Source organism: Phalacrocorax carbo, chromosome 1, assembly GCF_963921805.1.
Source record: "Phalacrocorax carbo chromosome 1, bPhaCar2.1, whole genome shotgun sequence".
In the NCBI taxonomy this organism is placed as follows: domain Eukaryota; kingdom Metazoa; phylum Chordata; class Aves; order Suliformes; family Phalacrocoracidae; genus Phalacrocorax; species Phalacrocorax carbo.
Window position 1 is genome coordinate 186,940,740 of NC_087513.1, and position 15,261 is coordinate 186,956,000.

A 15,261-nucleotide genomic window follows, 5' to 3' on the forward strand; every position below is an offset into this window, starting at 1 on the left:
GATGAAAGAAGCAGGTCTGAGTCACCAGTGGTGCCAGAGGAGCTTCATATTTTCATTTGGGATGGTGGTTGCATTTTCTGCTTTTCCACGCCTATGCCACAGTGTGCATCGTCTTTGCACCCCATTTCAGGATCTAGTTGTGCAAAGGAAGATGACTTGTTGTGGCTGCATTCAGTGCCTGGTGTGGAGCCTACTTTCTGAGAACATGCTTGCCTCAGGCTTGCAGCATGAGTCTTCAGATGTGTTTAGCATTAAGATGTGGTTAACTCAGCTTCTAGCCCAGCTGAACTTTTACAGTTAAGGAAGACATTGTGCAGTGAAATCAGACTTTTGTGTTTATTTATTTTTAGCTTCTATGGAAATCACAATGATGCAGTCATGCCCTGAGCATATGTGTGCTCTTGTCTGTCTGTCCTCCCTTTGCAAATAACTCCTGGCCATTTTCAGCCCAGTTCCACTTAAAGCTAGTGGTTTCAAACATGCTGGGTCCCTACATATTTCATAAAAACAGACAGTTGAATATAGCAGAGGGAAAGCCTACAGCCTTATATGGAAGAAAATGCACACCATCAACCCAAGCCATGTTAGGCATAAAAGAATCTACAGAGGAGAGCAATATTATATGTCCCAACCTCATGAATATTTAATCAGAGGAGGCACCACCAGAGGATCCCACCATCAGACGAAAATGACTTGGAAACTGGGTTTCATTTGCTGTGTGGCATATGGAAATACTTGATTCCTTAGGAAAGTAAAAAATAAATACTAATTTTGTCTGCCGCTCTTGCCTGCTCTCTTGCTTTCCTCCCTTTGCTGCAGGCCTGTAATATAGAACCAGATCCTGTGTTACCAGGAAGTGAGGGTTGATAACTATGGATAGAGGGCTTAATTTTAAGAGAATGTTCATGAAACTTACCCTTTGAATCTGAACAAGGAACATTTTACTTCTCATAGTCTCATATGTCTTTTCCTTAACCCCACATTGGTTAGGTCTTAGCAGGGCACTGCATGTTTGGTATGTCCATCACTGAAACTATAAAACATACTACCCCCATAGGTGAATTAAAAGGCTTTATTGGGGAAAAATGCAATAAAACTGTGGTAGCTTTAAAAATCTGATGGGCTTCTAGCTACTTTCAACAATCCACACATCTCCTATCTTGAGGTGAGGTCCTTACCTTCCCAAAGCTGAATGGTTCATACTACCAAATTTCTGAAGCAGGACATAGTAAAGTACTAACAAAAATATAATATAAATTTCAGTTGCCAAAAGAAATAAACTAAATGTTTTTATGTGCATTCCTGGTGGCTTTTACTGTCTCTGTTTGTCTGGGTCACAGTATGTCAAACCCTTAAGTATGCAAGTAACTCTACGCATATAAATAGCCATGAGATCTTCTCAAGTGTTTGGAGGTCTGTGGCTTCACAGAACAAATACATATGAGTATGCAGAGACTGATGTCGTAATAATTACTAATCATATTGTAGTTTTACATATATAGTACAACATACTAACACTATACCTTCATTATTTTCAGCATATGTATTCGTTTTAGTAGACAAATGTGCTGTCCTCCCTATACTGGTGAAGTAAACAGTGAACATTCCTTAGAACTGGAAGTTGAGCACCCAAACTTCTAAACTGGAGAAGGATCCCTGGAAAGGGATCCTGTCAGAAGGATCTTCTGACACTTGACCTAGGGTGTGCAACCCCTCCCCACACAGTTCCTAGCTGCTGTGCGGTATTCAGTCAGGGACTCCTATCAATAAGCGATTTGGAAGTAGCCACCCTGTTTTTGGACATAAAAGAGTTTAACAAAACAGGCATTCACAGTGCACCTCAGTGAGACCATGAGCACATTTAGTTTACTAGCACAGGCATAGCCTCAGTGTCTTGCAATTGCTATCATGGATACAGCTGTGAGGTCTGCAGTATAGAAAGAATCTCCTTTAAAGTCTGACTAATTATTTGCTACTCTTGCTTATCCATTTTGTTCTTTTAAAGGTGATTTTAACATCAGTTCCTCCTTCACCTTTGAGGCTCATCCGTCAGGATTTCCTGTTTCCACAGCTCACCCTTAAACTAAGGTAGACTCCTTAAGCTCCCCTAAGTAGCAGCAATGTCAGCAAGTATTGCAGAAGGAATGCAGAGCCAGAAAGAAAGGCCTGAAGTAATCTTTGACAGATTTAAAAACCTGTCATCTCTCAGTGCAAGAACAAGCCTGTGTAAGAGAGGATTAGCTCAGAATGCATTTTGTATTAAAATTCAGACACTGTCATAGGAGAAAGATGCTTTTCTTCCTTCTTTTTTTCCCCCGAAGGAAAACATTCCAGTGCATATTTTGATCATTGTTTATTCTTCTTCTGATAAAAGTCTATGCCCTTAGTTTTTCTTAGTCATAGATGCATATTAGTCAACAGTTTTAAACATGTTAAAACCTGCTGTTTAGTCCTCAATTACTTCCCCTTCCCTTTCCTTACTGATACTTTTTTTATATTGTCAAAGCATCTATCAGCCCAGTCCTGACTGAGGACTAGGCCCCTTATTTTGCTCACACAAAGAACTTATGTTTAATGGGTTTATTTTTCTTTCAAATTGCTTGTTCAACTATGATTATTCAAATGATGCAATACTGGGAATATATACTTATAATTACCATGGCCAGATGGTCTCAAATCAGTTCACTGTGTTTTGTTTTCTTTTGTTTTAATAAATTACATGCTTTAATTAACAGAAATCTCAGGCCAGACATTTACCTATCCATTTTCCATAGGCTTCCATTGCCCTTTTAATTTTAACAGCAGCCATTTAACATTTGGGTGTGCAGAATATCTATAATAACACAACATTTTGTTGATAATTTTGAAGCTACCTGCGAATCAAATGCTTACAGACAAATAATTACTCTCTCACTGCACTTGTCTGATCATGAAAAGAGCTGAAGTTGTCAGCATTCCTTGATTTGCTGTAAAGTATTATTCCTATTTTACAGAGGAGGGCAGTAAGAAACACAGTTTAATCCCTATTTTTTGAAAGCTATTATCAGGCAACTTGTACCCTCTGGATGTGTCTAAAATTGTGGGACCAGAGACTTTTCAGTTCCCAAAAGGTACCCTGGCCACATTGTAACTGCACATGGGGATAAGGTTCTGATGTACAATTTTTTCCCCTTCCTGCATCCTGGTTTCCACTGGAAGGAAATTTGGGTATATGGGAAAAGAAGCATCTACAGTGTGCTCCAACTGACCTCTGCCTGGACGGGCACAGGATCACAACAGGAGTGAGGACAGGAAAGGGGAAGGACAGAGGAGGGACACACTGTGAAACCCAGAGTACCCACATGTTGCCTGTTACCAACGATAGTAGAGAAGTAGGGTGAAAAACTCCCATTAGCATTGGGGTCCATATAAAGGAACTTCCAGGCAAATATGGGACTAGGGCACATCTCTTTGATTCAGGGTTTTTATCTTATTCCAGGATGATTCTTTCCCTCATTTCTCTTGGTTTGCTGCTACAGAACCACTCTGGATACTATGATATTACATATTAATACTACAGTTGCAAAATAATACTCTGTGCAATTTAAATTCTCCTTTTCAGAAAGCAACTTGTGAGAGTAAATCTGAGAAGCCAACAAATTTCCTTCCTGTGATCAGTTCATCTATAACCTCTCTCTACAGCCACATTTTTTCTGTCCCTGATACTCACCTATAGATCACAGTTTTTTCCCGTTTGTACTTCCATTATTACTCTTCATCCATGAGAAGTATTTCAATTTCCCTGCAGCAGACTGGCATTTTTTCTTGGATGTTTCAAGGGGAGCTAATTTACCTCAGGAAATTGCTTCAGGGTGATCCATCTGGGACAGTCAAAAAGTTTGCATAGTCTTTATGTACTATGTAGACCTCATTTGTTGTTTCTTTTGTACTTTACATATCACCCCTGGCTCACAAGCATCTCCCCACCATGACCAGTGTTTGCCCTTTTCATAGTGAGTGAGCAATAAACATGTGGTTACCAATCTTGGCACCCCAAGAAAACTGGGAGGGAAGAGTCCATCCAAGCTTAATCAACAGCTGGAGACTACAAGGGTCTCCCATAGGTCAAGACTGGCTTCCAGCTCTGAGGGGAAAATTGCTAAGGGACAAAAATGGGTCCCTTCTTTGCCTGGAGATATTGTGAAAGGACTGCTCAGAATGTCCTTCTTTCCTGCAAAACGTTACATTTTTTTTCGAAGTAGAAAACCTGTTTATTTTCTGCCATGTCCCAAGTTGGAAATGTGAAATGCTTAATTTACCACAGAGCCACTCAGCATCAAGTCAATGGGTGCCATGCAAGAACTTGAACAGGACTGAATAAAAGCAGTTCCAGGGGGAATTTGCTGACACATCGTACTTTATTGACTGACACTATTCTGATTCAGAGCTACATATGTGCCTGGTCTCAGGACAGACAAAACACTGCATCTCTGCAAAGGTCCATTTCCCTCTCCCCATCCAGCCTTGATCTCAGCCAGAGAGGAAAAAAATGGGATTGCTTCAAAGTGGGGAGTAGCGTGGAGCAATCCACTGCCACAATTCCAAACAGCCCATGGCATGGCTTTCATTACACAGCAGATGTAGCTTTTCTTCTTTCTCTTTCCTCCCTCTCCCCTCCATCCAACAGCTTTTTTTATCAGTTGAACTGATTAGGCCAACAAAAAGCTAGTTGAGCTGTCCTTCAAAAAGGCTACACAGCCATAACAAACGTATGCACTGAATCTGCTAATGCCATGGCTCAGTTAGACAGAGATCTCCGTGCTTTCTGCCTGCCTTATCGTTCTCCAAGGAAGGCTTTCTCCAGGAACATCAGTAAGCTTGACATCTCACACTGTCCCTCAAGTACTTCATGACATTCCTCAAAACCATTCTTTTTGAGAAGAGCTGACAACAGTGTTTAGACTGTCATGCAGGTCTGTCATGATGCCTGAGTTGTTGTCCTGTCTGGATTGTCTGTTGTCTCCAGTTTTAAACTTAACTGCTCAGTCCTGAGAGGTAAGGACCTTCTGTCTTGTGACTGTACAGCACACTGCACTACCATGTCCTGTGTCCATCGCTTCAGGTTTCTAAAAATGCATGCAATCTGATTAATCCTAATTGCTATTCTCCATTCCTAATGTTCAATCATATTTTGTGTAATCCTACTCCCCCTGCCTAAATGAGTATGAAATTATACTCAGAGCAGCAAAATCTGCAGGGATGGGGAATGAAAACTCTTTCCTTGACTTCTCATTAATTTTGAGGGCTATAGTGTGTCTCCTTCTCAAGGGCTCCTCCACAGGACTTTTGTGCCCTAGGCCTATGAAAGTGCCACACCATAACAGGCTGCTCAAACCTACCACCCCTAAAGATTTCTACCACTTCACCCCCAAACGAGCAGCCTCTGCCTGTAGCACATACAGGTAGTAAAAGTTCTCAGCCAGATCTGCCTTTCCTATGTGTCTCCCCATGCACAAAACAGCCAGCTTGAGACCATACTGAGAGCATAGGCTTGCCTTTGTGCTGGTACTTCCTGAGGCAGATATGAACCTGTTAGATGTAGTCAGTGGTTAGAATCACAGCATTAAAAAAAGATCCCGTGTCGCTGAGTGTTTGGTGGTTGCTCTGTGGTGGAGAGAAAGCCGTATAAAGCCGTGCAGTTCAGGATGTGTTCTAGTAACAGTGAAAGTATATACCAAAACTGAATGTGGATTAGAAAAATATACAAGTGGTCGTGTGACAGTAATGTAACGTTGCAAAAGAAACTTGAAAAGATACTAATGCCTCTACATTGTCAGAGAGATAAAAATGGGGCATACTGGAGTATGGAGGGACAGGCCATATGTGCAAGCTTACTGGTTTGGCAGAGTACTGAGAAATTGCTCCCTGTAAACTGTCTTTTCAGCACCTGTTTATTCTGTTGTTGTGTGAATGCACTCCCAAAGTGCTGGACAGACTGAACACAACTTGCCATCACTCATAAAAAATTTCTGTTCAGGCCATCAAGATGTATTCCCCCAGCAGAGCACATCCTTGCCCACCCTCTTCCAAAGTGACACATCATTTCCTGGAGGAGATGTACAGCCAGGAGGGAAGTTCATGTTTGTGGTGGCTGTGGAAGTGGCTAGGGTTAACCATCTTCCACAAGGGTCTGCCTGAAAACTCTTCCCACCGCAGCGACTAAAGAGCCCTTTGAGGGCAGCAGGTTCCTGTCCCCGGTCACCTTAAGGTTATGTTGGGGAATTTATGACAAAGCAAAGGGGCCTCAGAGGAGCAGGTTCCTGGAAGCACCCAGCTCAGCTGGAATCCCCCATACGTTTTGCCTCATTCTATGAACCTGTAAGATTTGTTCTTTTTAAAGCCACCTTTCATACTGTACACAAAAAAAAAAAAAGGTCCTATGTGACACCTCCCATTTCAGTTTCAGGGTTCCCTCAGGCCCATGTTTCATACCTAAGACATAACGCAGTCGTTATTTTACTACCTTGCTGGTGGCTCAGTGTCCCTCTTTACCTGCTCCCTACTTAAAAAGTACTGTAATGATGCCCGCCTCCCATCCTCCACAGATACAAACACACCAGCATACCCCAATTTTTCTACTAGGATCTCAATTCTCTTCCCACACCAAAAGCTCTCTGTCCATACCATTTCCCTATCTACCATTTTCCCTTTTCCCTGTCTACCCTCCTACTCTGTGCAAGGATATATCCTTCCTCTCATTTTTCCTGCTCATGGCTCAGTTGACTCTAATTTCCTTATGCTAAGGACTTCATGCTCTTTTTTTCTTTTCAGTTCAGGCTCCCTCACCTCCTTCCCTCCCTGCCTCCAGGGCAGGGTTCTTACACATTCCCCCACTATTGTTACAGGGGTTTTCTTCTGTCTGGGAGAGGAATTACGGAGCGTGGGTGTGCCCCGGCTGTACTGAAAGGACAGAGAGGATGGAATGGCACTATTGTCTTGGAAGGTGTTAATGTGTGTCCTTAATGGATTTTTGGTTCAGTATACACCTAGAAAAGTGCCTGAGGCTGTAGTTCTGGTAAATGTAGGGAGAAGGCTCTGCACCTTCTTCATGTTTTCTTCCTTCTTCACTATTAAATATTTACCGAAATCAAGAGAGTTCTGCACACTTATGCCAAGAAAACTCCCTGAAACTAGAGAAATAATGGAAACTGTGTTCAGAAGTTACAGCTTTAGAGAAGACAGAGGCATGTCATGAGGCTGATTGTAGGGCTCACAAACTCAGCCCATAACTTGTACAAAACAGGAGGAAACACAGAGTCTAGCAAATATGATAATGTGATTCATTCAAAGATGTTTTCGTACTGAAGAACATCTCTTTCAGCCTCCTAAACCAAAACAAGGTGGTAGCCCCCATACGTACTGAGGAAAGCATGATATGCCAAAACATGTCTACCCATTTCTTTTATAAAATACTTATCACTTTCTTTTTAATTTGGGTTTAAAACTAGCTGAAAATTGTCTTCATCTTCCCAGTCCCAGTCTCATTAAACTGTCTATTTCTCTTGCTCTTTTTTCCTCCAGTTTATCTATTTTTGGCTCCTTTGCTGTCATTCCTGGTTTGTATTTATTTGTGTTTGTTCTTGTTTTTCAAATATGGGACCTGCTTCTATTGTCTTTACTCAGACGATTCTTTATTGAAAGCAAATGGCAGCCTTACTGGAGAAAAGGCAATGGAAACAATCCATGGTTTTCATATTAGGATCTTGCTTCTGTGTCAAACTGCATGTTGGTAGAAATATTCACCAATACACAAGTAGCCTCAGATTTGATGGCAGATGGCTCGTTAAATACTATGTTTCCATTTAAAATCTATATAAGGAATTTATTGTTCATAAAGTTTTATATTTTTACCCTATTTTAAAAAAGGTTTCCACTTAGAAGGGGCAGTATCATTTAGGAACCTAATTCTTGTGCTATGAATTATTTAAGACTGAAGGAAAACTAACTGGCTTGCTGGCAAGGTACATATGTAAAAACATTGACCCATGCCTTTGACTTCTTGTCAAATCATTTGAGTGATGCAATCTGTGCAAAACCCTTTCTATTCTCTGTTGCTTCCAGAGATGGCCAGGTGTTTCTGGGTACATAAATTTTATTAATCTTGAAAGGGCATTTTAAGCTCCTTTTTTAGGATAGTGAAGATGGATGATTTATCTCTAAGGCAGTCAAGGCTCATAATTGCACATCTTCAGTCAATGGGAATATTGCTCTTGACTTCAGTAACTACAGAACAAAGTCATAGGCAGGAAGACAGATTTTTTTTTTTTTTTCTGTCTAACCGTCCCTGGAGGAGGAGGAGAGAGCTGAGAATTGTTCTTAGATTGAGACTACAGTTTTCTCTCTGAACCTTGGCATTTCCTTACAAATTACCATTACCTTTATTTTTTTCTGCATAATTTTTCTCCCTAGTGCAGAGCCTGAGCCATCCTGAACAAGTAGGTAGTCACCTTGCCACAGCTTGTTTTACCCTGTGCTGGTGCAACCAATGCTGTATTATGTTGGATAAGTTCATAACAGACCACAGGGATTTCCTGAGAAACTAGGAAATATTTCTTACATTTCTTTCAGCTTCTTCAGTGTTTCATCCTCATAATCACATCACTACCCCACTAACCAGCCTCAAAAACATAAAGGAAACTCAGTTTGTTAGCTCTATAGCTTTAAATAATCCTGAAGAGAAAAATGTTGGAGAGGGACTGCATGTCATTGATTTTTTGTAAAAAAAAAAAAATTGTAAAAAAAAATTGGGCATATTATAACCCATGGTTTGAAATTTTTTCTCCCCTTCTCTTCTCTTCTCTTCTCTTCTCTTCTCTTCTCTTCTCTTCTCTTCTCTTCTCTTCTCTTCTCTTCTCTTCTCTTCTCTTCTCTTCTCTTCTCTTCTCTTCTCTTCTCTTCTCTTCTCTTCTCTTCTCTTCTCTTCTCTTCTCTTCTCTTCTCTTCTCCTTTCATTTCCTTTCTTTTATTTTCTTGAAATTGTGAGCAATACTGGAAAGCCCAGACTCTATGATGCAAACAAGTCATAGGCTGGGGGCACATGCTTACTGCTCTGCTTTACTATAATTACCATATCACGAAGGAAACCTCCCTCACACCAGAGCATTCCTGGGGAAATCTTTCCTTGATCTTATTAAGCCAGATGATCTTATTGAACTTACAGATGTTTTTAAAAATATATAAAATGGGGTGGGCTATTTTACAAGTCTGTAAATTGAGTAGAAAGGTAACTAAATGTCCAAGCATCTTAAAAACATATTTTATCTTAAATGCAAATGTAGGGATAGCTCTGACTACTGCCATGGGACAACTGGTGGATCCCATCCTCTGTTACCAGTATTCTCCTGCAGCCCCTCTTAATTTATGTTGCTGCTCCTTCTGTCTTTCCAGGATGCCCTGCCTGTCAGGAAAGGAAGGGAGAAAAAGAACTGATGAACACAGAGACCTCAGCATGTGGGCCATTTTAGACCTCCCCCCGAATACCTTTATTACCAGGATGACAATGTCAGTTGTTCCAACGTTTTTTCATATTACATCTAAAGCAAAGCAACTGTGGGCTGCTGCCTACAAGGAGCCCTTTCACTGCTCCTTCCCCTTCCTCCCCCACGAGCGAGCTCTGGCTGTTTCCCTGGAGGCAACTCTAGGGATTGCGCAGCTGAACCGCGAGCAGCTCAGAGCTGATCCAGCGCAAGCTCATCTGCCAAGCGAGTGCAGTAATAAAAAAAAATAATTTTACTCTTGGATCCAGTTTATCTATGACCACACCAAGGCCTGACTCATAGGAAGCAATGGGGGTGCCACTGTAGCAGATACATGCAGTTGTCCAAAATTTGGTGTAACATAAAACTTCTGAATATATCAGGTGATGCTTTAAACAGGCACATCTGGGTGCAGCCTCTGACTCCTGTTGTTTGGAAAGGTTTGTCTTAGGTGTGGCAGAGCAGCTAGCAGAGAAATTAACCCTTCAACACAAGATGTCGTTTGCTGTTCTCTGAGCAGTGTTGTGAGCCAACCACACTGAAACCTGTTTAAACAGGATAGAGCCTTGCATGCTTTCTATCGTATAACTCCTGGAGCTTTGCAGAAGTTTAGCCTAAAAACCAACAGCTGCTAGGTAGAATTAATCTTACAGCATCAGGATGGAAAGGTCAGTTCCTTACTTTTTTGCCAAATGCTGGTAAGCATATAAGAGATCTGAAAATCAACAAAATCAACAAAAGCTTTAGGTAAGAAAAAAAAAAAGAACAAGAATTTGACTAATAGAAATTTTCACAGATTCAGTAAATGATAATTTTGTTCCAATGCCACACCCCTGATATTTTCCCCCCCTGCTTACTTCAAACCCTCAAAGGCATGGAGAGGATGCTATCTGAATGGTATGTATCACAAGAGTACCGAGGGGCACTGGGCTGGTTAGGTAGTTGCAGAAAGCACTGTGTACATGCTCACGCTTACACAGGGTTGATGAAAAGACACTTGCAGGTCCAGAAGAGCCATGGGAAGACAGCGATATACAACAAATGGGGGGAAAGGGGGTGAAAACAAGGGTGCGGAGCAATGGTAAGATGATTTGGCCTAGTGAGGTGAGTGGCCTATCGCTTCGCCTTGGCAGACCTCTCATCTTCTCTGCACATTGGTGCACGGGACTGAGTCTCAGGACTGCGGAGGAGTAGGACCTCACAGAGTGTGGGTCCATCCAGCAGACTCAGTGTTTCTGGTGTGGCCTCACCTTCTCTGTATTGATACTGTTTGCCCCAAGGAAGAAATAAACTGTAGTGTTAAGTGCAAATGTAAAAGATCTTCGTGACCTGGCTGGGAAGTGCAAGATAAGGGCAACTTTACAAATCTGCGGTGACCCAGCTGCCACAGATATGATTGTTCTGTTGGGCTATGACTACACATAATTTAAACAATATTATGATTTTTGATGGACAGGACAGTTCCTTCCATGTGTGGGTGACCCAGGGCCAAAGAAAAGAAAGTGTGTACTACTAATTATCTGCAGGACGAGCCATGAGATCTGACAACCAATATGGACTGGGACACATGCAAGCCAGGGAAGGCCTGGAAGGCCAAGTGAGGAAGTTTGCATATGATGCAGCAGAAAAGGAGACAAAAGGACAGGTACAAAAATCTCCTGAGGCCCAAACTGAAAATTGAGACTATGACACTCTATGCTAGGATATATTGTAATGGAGCAAGATGAATTTCTCTTTAACCCCCTAAAGCAGGTGTCCTGGGGTAAATTAACCACCTGCACCTGACAGTTCTGGCAGTCTTGGATGCTAATGGACAAAGCAAAAAGGAGTGATAAAGCTCAATAAAGCCTAAAAGACAAAAGATATTTTCAGTGTGTATTTAATGTATAAAAAGGAGGAAAACAGCATTTGTTGGGCCAGTAAGGAGAAGGCAGCAGCTGCTAGGATAATAGAGGACAGGGGCTTGCACACAATTTTTATTACTGTGAACAGAAATGAGAGAAGGAAAAGAGCTTAAGGGGAAAGAGAGTGATCCTTCAAAGTTATTCTGTGTCCTTAGCTTCCCTGAGAATTTTTTCTTTCTGTATCCGATTTAGATTATAAAACCCCTGGGGCAGCAATAGTCTTTAATTTGAGTCTTCTTCAGTACTGGCCAAATCATTGATGCTTAATGAGCAAATAAAATGTTGATAAATTAATACAAAGGTTGCCTTCCTGTAGTCTGGCCCTTAAAAGATGACACCCAGCTAGAATTGAAGTAAAAGCATTTGTATTGAACCTAAGCACAGGATCAGCTCTAAGAGAAGAGCATGAGAGTCTTTCCACTGCCTTCAAACAAGGGAAGATCTGGCTCATGTTGCAAACAATTCTTTGAAATTAAGAGTGTGCGACTGGGTACTGTACATGCAGGTATGTTTCTGCATATTGCATATGGTAATTTCCCACCAGACAACCTACAGACCCAGCCAGGCAAGCTGCTGTGTCTTGGTGGACCCTGGGGTTCCACGTGGGTGCAGAAGCCAGCCATGCAAAGCAGCTTGCTGGATTATGGCATCATTCATTGCTGTAGTGCCACTTACTCGCTCTAATGGGCTTTATTCACACAGCAGGGATGACTGTGGTGCCGGGAGGCACAAGCCAAGTTGAAATAGATTTGTTAAGCTTATTTTGTGCTTTGTTGTAACGGCTACATTTTAGACAGATTGTGAAAATTATGTTACTTTTAAGATTCAGATTACAATACTGCCTAGAGACTAATAAAAATTGGGGATTCTGCTGTAATGGTTGGGTCCCAAAATATGTGAGAACACCAACAGTCTGCAAGCCCAACCATCTGCAAGCGAAGGAACGGCAAAGATTTATGTACCATTTGGTTTGCTGACTTCAGCGGGCTCTGGGATATTAATAGGAATATAGAGGCTGATAAACAGACTAATATGCCTTTTGATATGTTTTCTTTATTCTATTCTATCCTATCATATCCGATCCTATCCAATCCGATGCTGTCCTATTTACAGTAGTAAGTGCCGTCTTTTCCCTTCGGCTTTAATCATCAGGAATTTACATTGGTCTGTTTTGAGTTATTACAGGAAAGGTAGATTTGGAGGTGGTAGGAGGTTTAACTCAGGACAAAACTAAAAAAATACTGCCATGGCCATATTCCCCCATGTAACCAAAACAAACAATCTGGAAAAAAACTCCCAGATCAACATGTCAAGCAATGGCAAAAAATATTCCTTTTGCTGATAAAGTGGCATTCCCAGTACAGGGTTTTGTCACTGGAACTATACAAGTAAAAATACTAGTCTTACGAATACTGTGTACTAACTTAACTAAGATTAAGTCTATTCTTAGTACAAGTCCTTGCGACTTAATTCAGGGATTGTGCAAAAGGGACAGTGCAATAGCAAGTTTTTTGCGGGCCATTTGGGGAAAAATCTGGCAGATGAGACTTCTCTCAGGTGGAGCTGAAGTGGGTGTGTGGAGAAGGCGGCGGGTGGAAAGCAGAATAGGGCAGAGCAGAAGAGCCTTGGTGTGAAAAGCCTTGAAACAATGCAAAAGGATTTCAACTTCTGGCTAAGAAAGCAAGCGGAAGAAATGTCTGTCACAGAAACGATTTCTGCTTGTCTCCTCCCTCCCTCTGCCCCAAGAAATGAGAATGATATGCATAGTTAGACAGAGAGAGAGAGAGAGAGATGATAGATATAGACCTAAAGCTGGGAAGAGTGGTTGAGGGAAAAGTAAGACACACCACATCTAAATGTCATGCATTTAACGAGAAATGAGGAGCAGAAGAAACAATTAAAAAATACCGTGACACCATATGGAACTTTCCACGTTCAGTTGCATTTAAAAGCTATATAAAAGAAACTTTAAAAACAACTACATTCTCTTCACCTCAAAATAGCATCCTTTGTTGGAAGACAATATCGTTATTTAAAACCCCCGCAGTTTTACATGTCTGAATCCACAGATTGTCTAGTACAGGCATCAGAAACTTATGATCCTGGTGTAAGAGATAGCATGTAGGCTGACTTTGAATTGCAGATGGGCAGAGGTACGGCTTGGAGCATCATGGCATTTTAAGAGAGGCATCGGAAAGAGAAAGCGACTCCCCGTCCTGATGGATGTAAGAGCCATTTTCCACTCAGGGTAGACAAGGAATCAATGAGATGCCCCCTTTTTAGAGTCAGCTGAAACAATGGAAAACCTTTGCCCAAGGACACAAACACACAGGTCTAAGCAGCATAGATCATCTGTTCCTAGGAGGGGTCCTGAGATCCAATAAATAACGGGGCAGAGGACTGAAGGAACTACAGCCTTGTACATGAAAGAGAAGGTGTAGAAATGTGAGACAGAACAACAAAGTCATCTGGATATAAGCTGAGATACACCTACTTGCCTGAGAAAAAACAAGGCCGTGGTTTTGAGAGATGTAATACTTGTATCTATGCAGAAGTGTGGAGGTCTTCCTCCCCACTTACCCACCCCCCAATGCCATGCTAGGCCTCGCAGGCCCACTGTTTACACTGGTGCTGATCCTTACATCTCTCTGAACGGACATTACTCACCAACCCAGCAGGAAACTAACCCAGAAAAACTGGGATAGATTTTTGCTGGATTTATGAATTGAATTGGCACATGCATGGGTCACACATGTAGCACAGGCACTGAGGGGATTGCTGGTGGAAGGAGGGGTGTATGAAGGGTGAGATGAGGCAGAAGATGAAGGGCAAGAGGGATGTCATCCAGAGGGACCCTGACAGGCTTAAGAGGTGGGCCCATGCAAATCTCATGAAGTTCAAGGCCAAGGGTAAGGTCTTGCACGAGTCGGGCAGTCCCAAACACAAATATTGGGAGAGAACAGATGGAGAGCAGCCCTGAGGAGAAGGACTTGGGGGTGTTGATGGATGAGAAGCTCAATATGACCCAGCAATGTGTGCCACAGCCAAGAAGGCCAACCATATCCTGGGCTGCATCAAAAGCAGCGTGGCCAGCAGGTCAAGGGAGGTGATTCTGCTCCTCTGCTCCACTCTGGTAAGACCCACCTGGACTACTGCATCCAGTTCTGGGACCCCTTGTATAAGAAGGACATGGACCTGTTGGAGCGAGTCCAGAGGAGGGCCATGAAAATGATCCAAGGGATGGAACACGTCTCCTGTGAAGAAAGGCTGAGAGAGTTGGGGTTGTTCAGCCTGGAGAAGAGAAGGCTCCAGGGAGACCTTATAGCCGCCTTCCAGTATCTGAAGGGGGCCTACAAGAAAGCAGGAAAGGGACTTTTTACAAGGACATAGGACAAAGGGTGATGGCTTTAAACTGAAAAAGGGTAGATTTAGATTAGATATAAGGAAGAAATTCTTCACTATGAGGGTGGTGAGGCACTGGAACAGGTTGGCCAGAGAATTTGTGGATGCCCCATCACCGGAAGTGTTCAAGGTGAAGTTGGACAGGATTTTGAGCAACCTGATCTAGTGGGAGCTGTCCCCAACCATGGCAGGGGGGTTGGAACTAGATGATCTTTAAGGTCCCTTCGATCCCAAACAATTCTGTGATTCTGTGAAGAAGATGAGGCAAGATTTCCTTTCAGATGAACGGAGCCATCTGATTGGCTCAGCTGTCTGCGAAACCACAGCCTGAACGCAAGCATGTAGAAGCAAAGCATAGTACGGAAGTAAGCTGAAAGGTTCCCCTGGTGGTTTATTCTTGTTCTATTCCCTAACAGAAAGACCCCCAAATATTCTAAACT